The sequence below is a fragment of the Natator depressus genome, chromosome 3 (genome assembly GCF_965152275.1).
Source record: "Natator depressus isolate rNatDep1 chromosome 3, rNatDep2.hap1, whole genome shotgun sequence".
Lineage (NCBI taxonomy): Eukaryota > Metazoa > Chordata > Testudines > Cheloniidae > Natator > Natator depressus.
This window is the reverse complement of record NC_134236.1, coordinates 22,602,887-22,622,688: the sequence shown is the minus strand read 5'-3', so window position 1 is coordinate 22,622,688 and position 19,802 is coordinate 22,602,887. Positions and strand designations below refer to the sequence as shown.

The 19,802-nt window shown below is 40.2% G+C and overlaps 1 long non-coding RNA gene across 1 annotated transcript in view; it reads left to right on the top strand.

Moving 5' to 3' along the window:
• LOC141983778 (uncharacterized) overlaps positions 1–14,542 on the top strand; it is a 196,628-nt gene extending 182,086 nt beyond the window's left edge. Inside the window, exons 3-5 of the long non-coding RNA XR_012638507.1 lie at positions 11,548–11,637; positions 13,189–13,235; positions 14,511–14,542. This is a non-coding gene — a long non-coding RNA (uncharacterized LOC141983778). The remainder of the gene's footprint in view (positions 1–11,547; positions 11,638–13,188; positions 13,236–14,510) is intronic.
• Positions 14,543–19,802: the final 5,260 nt, after the last annotated feature.

Here is a 19,802-nt window from a genome sequence, read left to right as displayed (position 1 = left end):
GTTACTTTATTTCTGGCATGGAGGCGAGAGAGATTGGAAAAGGTTGCCATCAGTCTGATACTGGATGCCAATGCCCTGCGGTGGGCAATGCTGGATTAGTGTCTTCATAGCTTCTAAGAAAATGGAGAAGAGGGTGGGTGCCAGTACACAACCTTGTTTTACGCAGTTCGGATGGCAAAGACTTCAGAGATCGAGACACTGCACAGGATGGAGGAAGTTACCTTGGTGATAAATTTGCTTGGGCAGCTGAACTTTGACATGATTTTCCACAGAGCCTCACAGCTGACAGAGCCAAAGGCTTTGGTCAGATCGATGAAAGCCATATACAGCTCCTGGTGGTGTTGAGATTTTTCCTGGCTCTGCCTGGCTGGGAAAATCATGCTGGTGGTGCTTCATGATGGTCTGAAGCTGCACTGGGACTCTGGAAGTACTTCCTCAGCAAGAGGGAGCAGACGATTCAGTAAGATTCTAGCAAGACTCTTCCCAGCAATGGAAAGGAGGGAAATGCCTTGATAACTGCCATAATCAGCTCTGTCACCCTTTTTGAAAATGGTGATGATGTTAGCGTTGCGTAAGTCAGCAAGGATTTCTTCGTTGTGGCAGATATTGAGGAACCGCAAATGAGGCTTCTTTGTCAGTGTTTCGTCCCCCACTTCAGCTGGTATGCCATCAGGACCTGATGCTTTATTGTTCTTCATTTGCTTAATTGCTTTGTGGACCTCCTCAGATGTTGGTGAGTTTCCCAAATTGGGTGCTCAGGGATGGAATCAATGATGTGTTCAGTCAGTCGATTCTTGATTCCGAAGCTTTTGGTAGTGTTCTTTTCAGCGCCCGTTGATGAATTCATTGTCTTTAGTTCTATAATAGTGTCCTAATTTATTCCTGAAGACCCAATCCTGCAAAGAGCTCCATGTGGGTAGATTCTAAAAGTCATGGAAATACAGGATGCACCTTTGAAGAGTTCTTCGCAGAATTGGGGTCAAAATGATCTATGTCTGTGATACTCAGACCTAAGTGGTTCAAGAGCCAAACTAGCAATCAACTTTACCCAAAAGGGACACAGTAGCGTGAATTCATTGTTTCATTTACTATTTTTGTATAATATAATTATTTTCATAACAAAATGACTGACCTGGTATTATTTTAGCAACTACAATTGGTTAATAACATAATAAAAGCATCGTGATTGGTTAATAACTTAGACTGGTTAATAATAAATCACACTGTGGTTTAATATCATGTGCAGCAAAGAGCTGCAGGAGACACATTAAAGAGCCACTTGCAGCTCTCCAGCCTCAGTCTGAGTATCACTGATGTATGTGCTTACAGGGAATGAAACTGACAGGTGAATGTCATCTCTGGTCTATCACTTGTCAATTACCATAAGCTTTTTTTTAAGGATGGTTACTCATGTTGTTAACTAGGGGAACATGGTAGCTAGTTAATATGCAAATGAGTTTCCCTAAAATGATGATAAAAATATTAGTATTACAGTAGCATTACACTCCAACTGAGATAAGGACCCTATTGTGTTAGGCACAGACAAACACGCAGTAAGAAAAAGTCCTTCCTCCCAAAGAGGCTGCAAACTAAATAGACAAGACAGACGAAGGAAGGAAAATAGAGGCACAAAGACAGTAAGTTGCCCAAAGTCGTACACTGCTATATCTGAGAATAGAATCCAGGTCTCCTGAGTTCAAATCCAATATTAGATCTACTAGGCCATAGAAATTATGTCAGCTGTCTTGCACCAAAAAAAGGAAGGAAAAGTTCTGATGCATTACTTTTATACTGGAATCCGCTTATAATTTATTGTGTTAACCTTGGATGTAAGGACAAGTTGGAAATATGCAAGTGAAACAGGCCCCAGCACTAATGGGGGAACTCTGACTTGTTGGTTCCCTTTGCATGTACGTACAACGATGCAGATTGAATGAAAAACAGTCCTTATCCAAAAGATCCCAAGGACCCATGAGCTTTTAAAGACCTAAATCACATCAATAAAGTCTTGACACAAGTAACAGTACTGAACAACTGTTAAGGGCATGTTTTTATGTGAAAGGCAAAACTCAATTTAATTTTTTTTTCAGTTTAAGGAAAACAAGTGAAAAGGAGAAATATGAAGTCCCATGGACAGATTTCTCAGCAACTTGCAAATTTAAATTGCTCCATTGACTTTAATAGTTACGTTGTTTTACACCAGCTGAGGATCTGACCCTCATATTTTAGGACGTAGTTAAAGCCACTAGTTCTATGTAGAACATTAGATCTTAGTTATGCAACAAAGATCCCATCTGGTTTTCTTAATACTGAAAATTAATGAAGTTCTTACATTCTTCACCATTTCTATTTCATTCTCTGTTGCAAGTGCTGTTGTGTAATATTTTAGACATTGAGTCCTGGACATTTAAGATTACTCAGGCCTCTTGTGAGTAATGCAGACATCCTCTATTCATGCTGACTAAACAAATCATTAGATGCCGGGGTCCAAATTTCAACACTGGATAATTTTCCAGTCTTCTAACTCCAGATCCAATTATTTCAGACTCTTCAAAAAACATTTTACCAGAGCCTGAGAGAAATGGCAGAAACTTGGCAGTCTAAACAATTTTTCTATCCCTGGTTATAAGTGTGCTTGTGTGTGTATTGGTTTTATAATGAAACCTCTGTCTGTCCATATTATGCTATGTATATTATATTTGTCATTGGTTTAGAAGATCCTAGTGTCACTTTCTCTGTGGAGTATGGCAGAGATTGTAATACTGGAGACATTTGAGAAACTAACCCATTAAGATATTCTGTGGCAAACTAACCAAGTCTGTTGTTCCTTGGTAATCCCTACTGTTCAAACAATGATCATTTAACTCAGCAGTGCAGCAATGAAAGCACACAATTTGTCTTTGTGGTCACCATTAAAATCCTTCCAATTTCTCCTGTGTAAGGAAACAATATTACCATGGTATTCCCTATAGAGAGGATTCCCATTAGAAAGGATACTTAGGAAATACCAGGGTAATGTTAGTTAATTGCAGAGGTGCTTCTGAAGATCTTAAGGTATATCACATAGGTCCAACCACATCATTAGAGCAAACACAGTTGCCAGTGGATCAGATCCTCACTTTAAGATTCATCCACTTAATTCTGATATAATCCATGATGCTGTAAAAGTTCAAGACAGAAACTGGCTGAAAAATACAGGTCTTATCCAAAGCCCATGAAAATCAGTGGATTTACTCTTACTCACTTCCATGGGCTTTGGGTCAGAGCCTATGGGCCAGATATTAAGCTGGCATTAATTCAGTTCCATTGAAGTCAGTGGAGCTACACCAGTTTACACCAGCTGAAGATCTCTTCTTATAGGCAAGGAAGTGCCAAAACCAGAGACCAAAAGAAAATACAAAGAAAGGGAGAGTGCTGTCTAGCAGCAGCTTGTACAAAAAACTCACATGGACCCAAGTGTTTAGTACTTTTGGGGGAAGGTGTTCTCAGACACTGAATCTCTGGTGCCTTAGATGCTGTGGAAAAGGAGTTCTTTCTCTGCAACTGCTCTCAATGCAATTAGCAGCCAGCCCTGCAGAGAGGTGGAAAATTAATGCAATCAGACTTCAAAATCTTCCCCCAATGCAGCATCTCTTACTGGAGCTTTTCCCTGTAGGGGCATTAGAGGAGCAGTAATGGTGTGAGTGTATACTCCAATCACAGATGCAGAGCCAATTGTTCCTAATCAACACAGAAGTAAAGACAGAAGGGGATGTGGCTGTGAAGGTATTACTGTACAATAAGTACAGTATGGTACATAACCTCTGTGCATGAAAATATTGGGTATTAAGAATACTGTACAATACTGGCTGCATGATGCAGTGGGTAGCATTCTGGACTGGGACTCAGTAGACCTGGGTACTCTTTCCAGTTCTGCCACTAATCTGTTGTGCAACTGGACAAATTCACTTCATCTCTATTCCTCTGTTTTTTTTTTCCTTCCCTTTTGTAAGGGACTGCGGAAGACTTTGTTACGGCTTAGCTAGGGAACTTCCGCTTTCTCGGAGCCAACGGGTCACTGTAGGACATGGAAAACCAGCTATAACCAGCTGTAGGCCGCTTCTGTCTGCCCTGCATGGCCCTTTGCCAGGTAGCGGAAAGCCCCTTTAGGAAAGTACCCAATTATATATTCATGAGCTGTTTCTATGTAGTGCTTCTTATGGCTCGCTGTTTACCCCTTCGTCGGACTCCGTTCCAGGCAGAGCTCCGGTGCACTGACAGCAACGCTTGGAGTCCCCGTTGCGGGTGTGTCACTTACCTTCAATAAAGCCAATAACTCGCTGCTTTGCTGCGTGTAGGCCTTGTTCTTTCGGAGCACTCCTGATAGGCCTGTGGCCTAGCACAGAACACCTTTCTTTCTCCATCTTGCCTATGTAGATTGTAAGCTCCTTAGGCCTGGGACTGTCTCACTATGTGCCTATCACAACTGGGCTCAGATCTCATTGGGACATTTAGGGGCTATGCTGATAATATATAATCAGAATTAAAAAATATATTCTTGTGACCATTCCAGAACATACCATTCATATAAATCTTAAAAACCATTTGTTTCTTTTAAAATCCTCATACTACTTTTAAAATTGTGTTAGCCTCTCGATTGTCAAATTACACATTTTGTAGTACCAGTTCAAGGGTTCAGTTTCTTTGTCAATTTCCAGAGCCTTAGGCCTAGTTTACACTACAAAGTTTTGCCTACATAGCTATGTTGCTGAGGAGTTGGGCAGGGGAAGGAGGGTGGGATTAGCACCCAGGAGCTCACATAGCTAAGCCAAAAAACCCCTCAGTGTAGATATCACTAAACCAACAGAGTTCTGTCAGCATAGCTAATGAAATTTTGGAAGGTGGTGTAGCTATGCTGGCAGAAGAATGCCTCCTGCTGCTTTATACCATGTGTACACTAGGGGGTTCTGCTGGCATAGCTATACCAGTCCAAGGCTCTGTAGTGTACACAAACCTTTAGAATGGTTCTCATGGTGCCTGTTGATGCTGTTAATATTTTTTGTATTGGGGACACTTAAGCCTTAAACATCAATTTTGATTTGAGTTAATAAGGATCCTGGGGATCTCTGGGAATGACATGCTTGTGCCCTCTTATGGATAATTTCTGTAATATTTTATAGTTTTCATTACAACATTTAGTTATTTCCTTCTAACTTTCTCTGTTATTTGTTGAGCGCTGACCATGTGGAGCTACTCTGCATTTATTCTGTGCAGTTATTCTTATATTGCACTTGTGTAAACGAGATCAGAATCTGTCCCAATTTCATAAAAAGAAAAGGAGTACTTGTGGCACCTTAGAGACTATCCAATTTATTTGAGCATAAGCTTTCGTGAGCTACAGCTCACTTCATCGGATGCATAAAGTGGAAAATGCAGAGAGGATGTTTTATACACACAGACCATGAAAAAAATGGGTGTCTATCACTTCAAAAGGTTTTCTCTCCCCCCCATCCCACTCTTCTGCTGGTAATAGCTTATCTAAAGTGATCACTCTCCTTACAATGTGTATGATAATCAAGGTGGGCCATTTCCAGCACAAATCCAGGGTTTAACAAGAACGTCTGAGGAACAGTGGCGGGGGGGGGGGAGGTAAGGAAAAAACAAGGGGAAATAAGTTACCTTGCATAACGACTTAACCACTCCCAGTCTCTATTCAAGCCTAAGTTAATTGTATCCAATTTGCAAATGAATTCCAATTCAGCAGTCTCTCGCTGGAGTCTGGTTTTAAAGTTTTTCTGTTGTAATATTGCAACTTTCATGTCTGTAATCACATGACCATTACCAGCAGGAGAGTGGAGTGGGGGAGAGAAAACCTTTTGAAGTGATAAACACCCATTTTTTCATGGTCTCTGTGTATAAAACATCCTCATTGCATTTTCCAGTTTATGCATCCGATGAAGTGAGCTGTAGCTCACGAAAGCTTATGCTCAAATAAATTTCTTAGTCTCTAAGGTGCCACAAGTACTCCTTTTCTTTTTGCGAATACAGACTAACACGGCTGTTACTCTGAAACCTGTCCCAATTTTATGTTTTTTATAGCACCTAGCGCACTGTCAGTGCTCAACAAAGAATACAATAACTGTTGTTCTGTATGTGTAAGGCTTCTTTGTGTAAGACTAGAAAGTTAAAGAGCAGTATTAAAATGTATTGAAATGAGATGTATCTGTCTTTTTCTTCATACTGGTGGTATTATTATTAAGGGTCCCAGGGTAGGTCAATGAAGAAGTCAGCAACAGAACCCAGGACTTCTGATTCAGAGATCAGTGCCATGTCCACTGGATTATGCTGCCTGTTAGAGCATGCTATTGGTAGATCAGATTTGCTCATGCCATTCAGATACCTAGGGCCAGATTCTGCTGCAAGTTATACTGGTGTCAGTTGAGTGTAATTACTTGGAAGACAGTCCTGATTTTGGCCCAGCATTTATTCTTTTGAACTTCAAAGCAAGCGAAAGGCTTTTGTTTTTTCGTTTTTTTAAAATGTTCTAGATTTCATGAGACTAAAATTTGCCAGGAATAAAACCCAAAGTACACAGTCTAGTCCCTGTTAGCATCTTCCCTTTCTCTCTCACAGAACAGAACTGCTTATAGCTTTCTTATGAAGTCAGCACTAATAGAGGTGAGGAGGTCAGCAGAAGTTGGCTGTTTCTTGTCATTTAGTCTTGTACAGAAATCCAGGGAAGATCTCATTTTCTGTTACCTTATGCTAGCTAAAGAGAACAGGGAAAGGCAAAATGTATGGATTTTTTTGTTAAGCTGCCTAGTTGGCATGTTTGGATTCCTCGTTTATTTCTTTGTCACTGTGATAAGTGAAAGTATTTATAATGAAAGTTAATGAGCATGTCATTGCTCGTGACAGTTCATTTCAATTAAAACTGTTACTGTTTTCTCCACTGATTGGGGAAAATATTTAGAAAAAGCTTCTGTGGCAATATGTGGAGTCAACCTTGAGTTCTCCATTGCTTGCTGGGGTAGGGAGCATTGTGAAGTCCACTTAGCCCTCAGGGGAAGAGAACGTGTCCTTCTTGAAGGAGATCCTCTTTGTCTAGAACACTCAAAATATTATTTCCACTGTCTGTGCCCCTCCGACTTACTCAATCATTGTATCCACCCTGCCCCCCAAGTCCAGTGGTGCAAAAGAAGGCAAATGGAGCTGTAATGCACGCAGAGGATTTTCCCGCCTGCTCCCACCGCGCAATCTCCTCCAGAATATTCTTCTGATGCAACCATGTCACAATGGTTCTGCTTCATTCAGTTCCCTCTGTGAACACTGGGGATCGGGGAACAGGGTAGAATTCACCCAACAGGAATATAACTTGATGATTTTTATGGCCTTGTTCTGAGTTGATGAAACCAGCATGGTGGAGTGTGAGCACCAACAACTGTCCATCACCTGTTAATAATTCTGTTGTCAGCCCAGTAGCAATTTCAGAAGGTAAATCCTCCTTAAAGCTGAATCAATGTATCTGAGCATGATAATCAGTGCAAACGTGCTGTGGGCCCAATCCTTTTTTTATAAGAGTAAATTATATAAAGATCCAGTCCTGCATGCTTCTATGCTTTGTTCTCACTTTTCATTCCTTCCATGTCCCCATTATGTGATCTTTGTTTCCATGGTCTCGCCTTGTTGTTCCAATTAAAGAGCAATCATAGGACTGGAAGGGACTTTGAGAGGTCATCTAGTCCAGTCCCCTGCACTCATGGCAGGACTAAGCATTATCTAGACCATCCCTAACAGGCGTTTGTCTAACCTGCTCTTAAAAATCTCCAGCGATGGAGATTCCACAGCCTCCCTTGGCAATTTATTTCAGTGCTTAACCACCCTGACAGGAAGTTTTTCCTAAGGTCCAACCTAAACCTCCCTTGCTGCAACTTAAGCGCATTGCTTCTTGTCCTATCCTCTGAGGTTAAGAACAATTCTTCTCTCTCCTCCTTGCAACAACCTTTTATGGACTTAAAAACTGTTATGTCCCCTCTCAATCTTCTCTTCTCCAGACTAAACAAACCCAGTTTTTTCAATCTTCCCTTATAGGTCATGTTTTCTAGACCTTTACTCATTTTTGTTGCTCTTTTCTGCACTTTCTCCAATTTGTCCACATCTTTTCTGAAATGTGGTTCCCAGAACTGGACACAATACTCCACTTGAGGCCTAATAAGTGTGGAGTACAGCAGAAGAATTACTTCTTGTGTCTTGCTTACAACACTCCTGCTAATACATCCCAGAATGATGTTTGCTTTTTCTGCAACGGTGTTACACTGCTGACTCATATTTAGCTTGTGGTCCACTATGACCCCCAGATCCCTTTCTGCAGTACTTCTTCCTAGGCAGTCATTTCCCATTTTGTATGTGTGCAACTGATTGTTCCTTCCTAAGTGGAGTACTTTGTATTTGTCCTTATTGAATTACATCCTATTTACTTTAGACCATTTCTCCAGTTTGTCCAGATCATTTTGAATTATAATGCTATCCTCCAAAGCACTTGCAACCCCTCCCAGCTTGGTATTATCCGCAAACTTTATAAGTATACTCTCTATGCCATTATCTAAATCATTGATGAAGATATTGAACAGAACTGGACCCAGAACTAATCCCCATGGGACCCCACTCATTATGCCCTTCCAGCATGACTGTGAACCAGTGATAACTACTCTCTGGGAATAGAGTTATGCATACACCTTATAGTAGTTCCATCAAGGTTGCATTTCCCTAGTTTGTTTTGATACTGTCTCACATGACCTTTTCATAAAATTTTACTAAAGTCAAGATATACCAAGTCTACCGCTCCCGCTCAATCTACAAGGCTTGTTACCTGTCAAATGAAGTGCTCAGGCTGGTTTGACACAATTTGTTCTTGACAAATCCATGCTGTCTGTTATTTATCACTTTATTATCTTCTAGATGTTTGCAAATTGATTGCTTAATTATTTGCTCCATTATCTTTCAAGGGATGTGATCGTTCCCCTCTATTTGACATTGGTTAGGCCTCATTTGGAGTACTGTGTCCAGTTTTGGGCCCCACACTACAAGAAGGATGTGGAAAAATTGGAAAGCGTCCAGCAGAGGGCAACAAAAATGATTAGGGGACTGGAACACATGACTTATGAGGAGAGGCTGAGGGAACTGGGATTGTTTAGTCTGCAGAAGAGAAGAATGAGGAGGGATTTGACAGCTGCTTTCAACTACCTGAAAGGGGGTTCCAAAGAGGATGGCTCTAGACTGTTCTCAGTGATAGCAGATAACAGAACAAGGAGTAATGGTCTCAAGTTGCAGTGCAGGAGGTTTAGGTTGGATATTAGGAAAAACTTTTTTGGTAGGAGGGTGGTGAAGCACTGGAATGTGTCACCTAGGAAGGTGGTGGAATCTCCTTCCTTTGAGGTTTTTAAGGTCAAGCTTGACAAAGTCCTGGCTGGGATGATTTAGTTTGAGAATCGGTCCTACTTTGAGCAGGGGGTTGGACTAGATGACCTCCTGAGGTCCCTTCCAACCGTGATATTCTTTGATTCATACTTCCTATCTTTCCTACATAGTCTGTAGTGTTACTCCTTCTTTCTTTATTGAAAGAGACTGAAGATTTCTTTGCTCTTCTATAGTAATGTTCTCTGAGGATCTCAAAAACTTTACAGCGATTAAGCCTCTCAGAAGCTCTGTGAAGTTTGCTACACCCATTTAACAGAAAATTAAAATGAGGCACAAGAGGCTATGCTTAAACAAATTATTTACATAGCATCAACCTTTACTAGATGCCTTATGGACAAATAAAACGGCAAAGTATGCCCTAAAGATCTCTTCATCTTGAAAAATGACTTCCCCAGGATCACATAGCAAATCAGTGGTAGTGCTAGGAAAAATATTTCAGGAGTCTTGACATGTAGGACCCTGCTCTAATCACTAGATATACCTCCTCAGTGAAGCTTACTGTTGGGAATTTGCTCTCTTGGGGGTTCTTCTTCCCAAGGTAGACATCAACACTGTTTAGTTTTAGGAGAAGCTGGAGTCTCTCTCTTCCCTCTCAAATGATGAGAAAATCCTCATTAACTCACATGTTTCTGTCACTATTATTTTTCCTTCTTCCTCCTCATTTATTGCAGCAATGTCATTAACATGTCACGAACTCAACCTATTATCAAGAGCAAACATCTATAACTATTTTATAAATGATGAGAATTGTGATGTCCCATCCCTATACATTTTTGAGGACTCTCCCCTCTCCCCAGTGTGAAGCCTCACTTTGGTGTTCATTTCAGTTTTGCCGGCAGAACAATAAAGAAAGCTGCAGCAGACAGTTATTTGTCCATCAGCTCCCTCTGTCTGCGACCCCCTTCTCTGCTGGCTCCAGAAACAGAACAAGTTATTATTGTTCAATCCATCATATTTCAAGTAACAATCCCCTCTGCTTTGTTCATCAGCCGGTGGTGTATTCCTCTGAGAGAACTCAATACGGTAGTTGCTATTTACAGGAATGCTGTTGGTGGCAATGGCAATTGTTCCATTGTTCAAGTGTCCTTATATCTGGAAAGGGCTGTCAAGAGCCTCTTCCACTTTGGCCTACTTTTCTCTGCTGCGTCCATGTGAACATATTGGGCCAGTTAAGTTATTTTGTTAATGATAAACCGATTACAAGATAACTGAGAGGAGGTGAAGACCTTGAGGCTTGTCAGATTAAGGGATGGTTAAGAGGCTGTGTAGGACTGGCCTTGGAGTGTTAACTAAGACACCCCACCCCCAAAGCTTTCAACTCTGCTCTCCAAGTAAACCTACAGCTGATTGCTTGTTTCCAGTGGCTGCAAAACAAACTGCAGGGCTCAGTTCACAAACCCCTTTCATGAACCCTTGTGGTCGTTGTATAGCCCAGGTGTGGGTTTGTTTGTTTGTTTGTTTTGTTTTAGAGACTTAGTGAGCGCCACAAAGTTCTCACTACAGATTTTCCCAGGCCAATCGCTCTATAGACGTGCAAAGTAGGATTGTGATATTTGTGACTGGAACAATCCCCTCAAATCCTGTTTGACGCTAGTCGCTGCTGTCCTTGCACTGCTTCTCATGCCTCTCTTCTTGTTACCCCTCTTGTTAAAGGGGAAAGTGCACTAAACTGGCTTGCTATTTACAAATTGGAACCAGATTAAACTGCAGGCTAATCTGACAATGTGGAGTCAAAGTCCCTGCTAGGAAGAATTTAAAGCAACCAAAAATAATAAATTACTTGGCCCAAGAAGTCAACCTTGATAAATCCTATTTTAAGACCTGGGTTAATTTAAGAGGCAGAGTGAATGGAAGAAAAACGTAAGTCAATCTTGAGTCTCATTTGTTTAGCTTCATGTTACAACAGGGTTCCAGAAATGAGAGAAAATCAGGTGGTGGCATCCAAAGAACGTGTGCACCTGTTTTCTTCAGTGAGACTAATAAATGTTGGATTTAATCTGAGATTTGCTCGCATTTAGTTCCCGCAGTTAATATCCTATTTTTTCTTGTCCCCCATAGAATTTTACCCTGGATATATCTCTGTTCTTACAGGAGATGGATCCAGGCACCCATGCAACTTTGGGAAAGCTTGAATCTGGAGGAGGATGTGAAATGCACAGCTGAGACCTGTCTCTATTATCGGTAAAGCTGATCACAAAACGGTATTTCTACTCCACAGGAAGTTCTGATATTATTTAAAAAATTCATTCTGAATTGGGGAATAAAATTGAAACTTAGAAACATTCTGCAGAACAGAAATACCAGAAAAACTTGATTTGGGAACATTTCATTTCAATAATGTAAAACCATTTTGTTTTGATATTGCATAATGATAGATTTAATATTAAACTATTATAGTAGGATGTCTTGAAATTAAGAACTGTATAAATACAATACTCTATCATTCTACTTGTATCTATTACGATATTAATTTTAATAAAGTTGAAATGAAATGTTTTGCTGTTATCAGAATAAAACATCTTGATATTACATAAATGTTTAAGTGCTTTTGAATGGGAACAAATTGTTTTTGTTTTGAAATGTTTCCTGGAAACATTTTCATTTAGATAAAATTGCATTTTCTAATGGAATATTGTTCTGCTGAAAATTTTTCAACCACGTTTAATTATGGGTACTTAGGTAACATTGGGTAGAGCTGGATAGAAAATTTTTAGAAAAATAATAAATGTCATTCTAAATATGCTGTTTCATCAAAACCAAAACTTTTTGTGGAAATATTTCAGTTTTGACAAAAATTTCATTGCAAAGGCTTTTGGATCGAGCTTGAGAGAGGTACAGATCTCTGCTGTACCTCCTTCAGAATGATCTAGAATGGAAAACTCTATTCTAAACTGAGCAGACGTGAACCTTGATCTCCCACACCCTAGCCGAAGGCCCTACTCACCAGAGTGCATACACATGCCCCATAGCCTTCTTAGCCATTCCAATCCCTCTTCCTGAATCAAAAACCTCAGATTTTGGTTAGGAACATTGACACAATTCAATTTTTGTGAAAACCAGTGTGGAACAAAAACAAATATCAAAACCTTGGAAGTTGCCATGAAATGAATTGTCATCATCCAGTCATTTGAAGCACTGTGTGGGTTAGTGATGCAGCAGAGAATAGACCAAGGCTGTTAAGATAAGGATCTTTTAAAAGATATTTAAAAGACTTGATCAACACATTGCATGCTTAGTTCCCTTTAATATGAAAGAGCTATGTGCCGAGTTATAAAAGCAATAGAAGAAATTCAGGCCCAAATCCTGATCCCATTGAAATCAATGGCAAAACTCCAGTTGATTCCAGCGGGACCAGGATTGGGAATTATGAGCTTGCATCTTTTCGTATAAATACAAGCCTGAAAACTGCATCCAAATCCCATCAAATTTTGGAAGAGTTCAGGTCTGGAAACAGATCTGATTCTTATTTTCTGTTGCTTTCTTGTTGCAGAGTTGAGCTAGTGACAGGAACTCATTACAAATGGCTGAACATCTCCTGTATCTTAAATGGAAACCCCTGGAACTTGAGAAAACTAGGATCCTTTTCTGAACTTTGTCTCTCAGGACCCATTTGTAATTTAAAATGGCTTGTTCTCACAGCAGTGCTCCTTTCAACTTGTGGGTTATTTTTATGCTCTGACATAAGCATTCCTTTTATCTTCTAACAATGGGCCTGATTCTCTTCACTTACAGGGGTGTGAACTGGAAGTAACTGCACTGAAGTCAGTGGAATGACATGGGTATGTGAATGGAGAATCAGCCTGTGGTTTTTAGTGTTCTGGGTTGGTTTCTCTGTGAAATTTTGAAAGTAATCACACTAAATACACTTGCAGCATTTGCCCTAAAAATAGCAAAGTGCCACATGAACGGCTCTGATGCTGTCTTGAAAAGTGTGATTCATAAAAAGGGAGTGGAGTGATGAATGGAAAATTTCCAAGCCAATATGATTATGGTGATATCCTGAATATACAGGATGAAGAAAATAAACAGCTGTTTTTACATGTGCTCCTACATAGACACCTCAGGCAGGAAAGACTATGACAATTGGCTGACTGTTACTGGGGTTGAGGGGGATGTATGTATGACTAGTTGTAATATGTATTGCAGTAAATATTAGATTTAACTGTTTCAAACTACTAATGAAGAGGGGTTTATTTATTTTTGGAAGGGATTGATCTTGTCCCCTTCTACTCCCAGTACTAAGGGGGAAGATTGGTTACCATTACAACTTTGCAAGAGCTGCTCAGATACTACGCGTCTGTAGGTAGACAGTCAAGAGATTTCCATACAAGGTAGAGAGAGATCTGACTCATAAACTTCAGATCTGCATTGAGTCCAAACTTCCTGAAAGTTCATGTGTTAAGATCCAGGAGTTTTGTTTGGACCCACTTCTGAGAAAATACGTGGATGTTCCCTCCTATTTTTGCTCTTATTTACTTGATGTAATTTTCCTCACTAATAGCTCCTTTCAGCCAAACAAACAATGGTTCAGTAGCTCAAGTGAAAATCAGTAGCGGACACTTTTTCAGTCTGTTTTACCATCAAGTTATTTACTTTCAAAGGTTAACATTTTTATCCACGTTCTCAGACACACTGTACTATCTATCCTAGGTACTTATTTGGCCCCATGACCATAGTGTCTAAGCACCTCAATCTTAGTGGAATTGCCCTGCCCAATGCCCCTATGTGGTAGTGAAGTACTACTACCCCCATTTTACTGGAGGAAGTAAGGGTATGTCTATGGTGTGCAAAAACCTCTGACCATGAGTCTCAGAGGCTGAGTCAACTGACTTGGGCACACAGGGCTTCCACTATGGGTTAAAAATAGCACTGAAGTAGGTTCCTGCTTGGGCTCTGAAACACAGCAAGGCAGGGTAGGGGTGTCTCAGAGCTCAGGTTTCGGAGCCTAAACAGGAGTATCTAAACTGCTGTTGTGAGCCCCGCAAGCCCAAGTCTATTGACCCGGGTTCTGAATCTTGCTGCCTTTATTTTATTTTATTTTATTTTATTTTCAGTGGACACATACCCCAGGTTACTTATCCATATCTCACTGGAAGTCTGTGATGGAGCACTGAAGTGAATGTAGGTCTAAAGTTCCACTCTAATCCAATGGTTAGGATACTATACTTACTCTCTTGCGGCTGGTGTAAACAAAATTTTTGTACCATGTCAACGATCTCTATATTTAGAAACTGATATCATTAAAGTGGTACAACCCATGTGCGTGGTCAGTTATTCTGCTACACAGGAGCTTACACGAGAACATCTTTTATTTTTACATAGATTCTAAAATATTTGGAGCAGGGGACTCTTGTTGTGCTGTGTTTTATACAACACGCATCACAATGGGCCCTGGTCTATGACTGGGGCTCCTATCTGCTACGGTAATACAAACAATAATTTCCATAAATTTAACAGCTCGAGCAGTACAAAAACTATAGACAAGCCCATAGTTTTACATGCTGCTTAGATGTGTAGCACTTCTGAAAGGCTGGCAAAAATAACCCTTTCATCTATTTGTTCTGTGAGAAGGGTAAAAATGCCTTCTTGGTTCATTATCATATGTCTTAATCCATGGTGAAAATTTATGAGGTCACTGGGACTTATACTAGCAGATTTGGCAGCCTTTTATGTCTCCGTCTAAATACATATCAATCTGAATTTGGGAAGTATTTGTCATTGGCTTTGAGACAGATAAAAGTTTTTATTATAGCTATATTTGCTAGGTATAATTTACACTATTCTGTTTCATTGAGTTTTCTTTTAATTTCCTTTTGTTGGTTTTCAAATGTTGGCACAGTTGTAAGAGCAGGATTTTATAATTGTACTATAAGAATAGAGGTACTAATGTATGTCTTGATTTCATTTTACCAGCCACCGCATTTGAATAGCAGAAAGGAATGACCCTCTGGGACATTGGTAGAAATGCATCTGACAGACTGCCAGTGTCTGTACTGATGTTAAGGCAGGGACAGACCAGAACAATCCTTATGACTGATTATGGTCACCCTTTTGTTTTAGGTTAAGTTATGTCTACTATGGTTTCCTATATGTATTACAAATTAAGCTCTCTAGTTAAATACACATTTCTTTGTTTTAAGGTTTAGTAAGTAAGAGACAAGATCTTGTATTGTGTCTATGTTAAAGAGACTCAAAATAAACTGACACTGTTTATATTCTCAAAGGTCTCTGTAAAAAGACTGTTTGTGTGAATGAGGAATGTATCCATCAGGAAAAGATAAGGTATGAAGGCCATTGTTAACCAGATGGTCAAGAAAGGAGGAGCGAAGACACTTATTGAGATTTGTTGACGCCAGCAACGCGCATCCATGATTGAGGAAGGGCAGATTGACAACCCTGAGGTGAAGGCTGGCACCCCTAAAGACAGGACAATTGATTAAATCAGAACCAGGACAGGATGACCCTCTCGGAAGTGTATTGGAATGTTTACATCAAAAGATACACCAATTAAGAAGTAACCGGTCACAAACTGACACAGCAAAATCCATAGACTTCAACAGAGAAAAAAGACTATATAAGAACAGGGTGCTTGGCCATGGGACTTTGGGTTCATCTTGCCACACTCCAGGAGCATCGGATTGTGACAGACAGAGCCCTGCTCCCCTCTGCGACCAATCTGGCTGGCCATTAGATTGATCCAGACTCTGGACTGGTAACTATAAACATCAACTGCCAGGACTGTGTGTGTCTGTGTGTGTATGTGATTGAAAAGCATATGCTAACTGTTGTATTCTCAATAAATGCGGCATGCTGCCTTCTTCCCTGTAAAGATCCTGTGCGCTTCTAATAAGCATAACACAGCTGGGAGTGCTTTTCTCTTTTTGACTTTTTGTTAAAGTAAATTAAGAATTTCAAATATTTTGCAAAATAATGCAAATCAAATCCATCTTTAGCAATTTGGTTTGAAATCCTAAAATCCCAGATTTTGCCATATTTGCTTGTCAAGCAGTGTTTTACTTTGTGAGTAGTCCCAATGAAACCTGCACATGCCAAGGAAGGTACTAATCAGTAAGATTAAGGGCATTGTAGTCTAGCCCATAGACATTAAAGAAGGAAAAGCCCTGAAGACTTTACCCTTTCTCTCAGTGCAGGATTATCCTTTACAGTAAATTTTCTAGTTCTTTGTCTGGTCTAGTATTAAATTACTAAGAACATAAGAATGGCCATACTGGGTCAGACCAAAGGTCCATCTAGCGCAGTACCCTGTCTTCCAACCATGGCCAATGCCAGGTGCCCCAGAGGGAATGAACAGAACAGGTAATCAAGTGATCCCTTCCCAGCTTCTGGCAAACAGAGGCTAGGGACAACATCCCTGCCCATCCTAGCTAATAGCCATCGATGGACCTATCCTCCATGAATTTATCTAGTTCTTTTTTGGACCCTGTTATAGTCTTGGCTTCACAATATCCTCTGGCAAAGAGTTCCACAGGTTGACTGTGTGTTGTGTGAAGAAATACTTCCTTTTTGTTTGTTTTTTAAACCTGCTGCCTATTAATTTCATTTGCTGAACCCTAGTTCTTGTGTTATGAGAAGGAATAAATAACAGTTACTTATTTACTTTCTCCACAGCAGTCATGATTTTATAGACCTCTGTCATATTCCCCCCCCCACCCCCATAGTCGTCCCTTTTCCAAGCTGAAAAATCCCAGGTTTATTAATCTCTCCTCCCTTATAATTTTTGTTGCCCTTTTCTATATCTTTTCCAGTTCCAATATATCTTTTTTGAGATGGGGCCACCAGATCTGCACGCAGTATTCAAGAAGTGGGCTTACCATGGGGGATGTTTTTCCCCCATCATATTCTTTTGGAGACTATTCTACAGTTTGTTCTTAATCTTGCATTGAAAACTGAACAGGCAGAGCTCCACTATAATGATATTATAATTAGGCCTAAGTAAGTTTTCTCTAATTTTAAGTTCAATTGTAAAAAGTATATCAAAGTTCATGAAATGTTACAGTAACCCATTATAACAAATCTTAATAGAAAGCAAGGCAAGTTGCTTTTAGTAATGAATATTAGAAACAGATGGAAAAGAACCAGAGACTAAATTAGTTCAAACAAAAAGCCCACCTTGATATGTTTCAAGGGCTATGTTGAAATCCTGCTTGGTAAAAACAGAAGATGTGGAACTGGAAATTAATAAACCCAAATTAGTGTGTCAGTATTAGGCCTAATTGATGGACAAAATAATGAAGGAGTGGGCCCCACCCACCAATCCCTTGTGTGTTCTTAAAGAACAGATGGAGCTACTGAAGTAAGTTTCACCATCACCGCTTCCACTCCCACCATCTCCTGGGACTTTGCCATCCTAATCCTGAGATGTTCTGATCAGACTAGGCCAAAGAGAGAGACAGATAACATTGCCACCTCTACAGGCTCCGGCTGAATGCCAACCACCTAAAATGAAATGAGATTATACTTTAACAATAACAACATCTCAACTAACTTCTTCTCTTTTTCCCCAAAAGGACAGTTGTTACCATCTTTGATACCCTCTAAGACTGTAAAACAAGGGAGTGGGGGTTCCTTGCAAAAGCACTCTCCTGCTTAAGGGAAAGTTAACAAGAAATGTTAAAATGAAAGCTTAATACTTGACATTTCAAATGCTTTAACTGTCCCTCCTTTTCTATATCTGTAATGAAAAAGGTTAAAAGGATTTTTAATGGCATGTTTGCCATGGTACTAAGCAGGCTGAGGTCTCTGTATACCAATCCTTGTTTAATGTCGGACAGTGAAAGTTTGTAACACCATTAACTCTTTTGACCTCTGAGATCATTACCACAGGCTCTAGGCAGGGACAGGGTCTGCTCAGCAGTTCTCAGCCTTGTATAGCTATATACAATCCTGTGATATCAGGAAGGGAAGGTTTCCTGATATTTAGAATTTAAATATAATTAAAAATCTATATTCTTAAATAAGATGCCGCCACCACCACTGTACACATAAAATGACGAGAGTTAGCAGCAGAATTTTGTTGAATACCAGGCTCTGTCAATAGCTGGCTCCATCCTCCTGCATACCCAGTTTTCTTGATTACATGCTCCCCCCTTGGTACTTAGTGGTTCTCATAAGCCAGATTTTCAAATTCTGAGACAAAGATCTGTTGGCACTTTTGTGCCTAATTTTTGTTAGAATACCTTGACGCACCATGATTGGATTTTTGGGGCACACATCTCACTACACATTTCTACACACAGGTACATAATTTGTGTGCACGTTCACAGTAGCTGGGAGTGCATGTTGTGTACACAGCTCCACCTGCACTTCTGTGAAGGTGACTCTTAGCATTTCAAGACATTTAATTAGGAAGATGCTGTTCTCCAGCACAAGTACCTGATATGTGCATGCAATTGCATGAGCAAATTAGATGCACATGCATATCTGTATCCAGTCCTAGGCTCCTTCATGCCAGTTGTTTAAAAATATTCAATTGTGTGAAAGATTGTGCCCATTTCTGGTTTCTGACTTTCAGTTTTAGCTGTGCAACTATTGAATTATTTGAGTTTTAGTTCTTAAGTGAGCTTAGTGCTCGTGGCTGCATCTTTTTAAAAGTGTAGCCCAGGTTCTACTTAAAAGGCTACCCTGGTGGGTATTTAAGTAAAGCATTATGTCTCGAATTCAGCGCTGGCATATGTAGCACAACTCCCGCTGAGGAGTCAGGATTGAGTTTGGTGCAATATTTTGCCCTACAGGACACTTCTATTATTGATGAAAATAGTTCATGTATAAGTTAGAGCAAGAAAATGTGTGCATCATCCCTCAGATATTATTTCTGGGGAGTTTTAGATGTGGACTGTGATGGCAAAATTGGCCCTTTAATTTGGGAAAGTTGGGCTTGCAGTTAGGGTACTGGATGGGGACTTAAGAGTGCTGTGTTCAAGTCCTAGCTTTACGACTGGCTTCCTACATAATCTCACTGTGTCAAAGTCCCCCATCTGTAAAACCTGACTAATAATATTTTGTTTCAGGGGGGGGGGTTGTTGGGTTTTTTGGTACTATGATAGCATATAGGAGCCTTTGTCATGCACCAGGACCCCTTTGTCCAAGGTGCTGTACCAACACACAGAACAAAAAAACCCAACAACTCTTCTTTGCCTTAAGGTACTTACCATCTTAAGTACAGGACAAGACACAACAGATTGATACATGCAGATGGGAAGCACAAGGAAACCATGACACAGTAATGGTCAGCAGGATATAGAGTGATCTCAGCACACCAGCTGCCTAACTGTTGTTAATCCTTCCTCTTTTCCCATCATATGTCTTGCCTGTATAGTCTCTGTGAG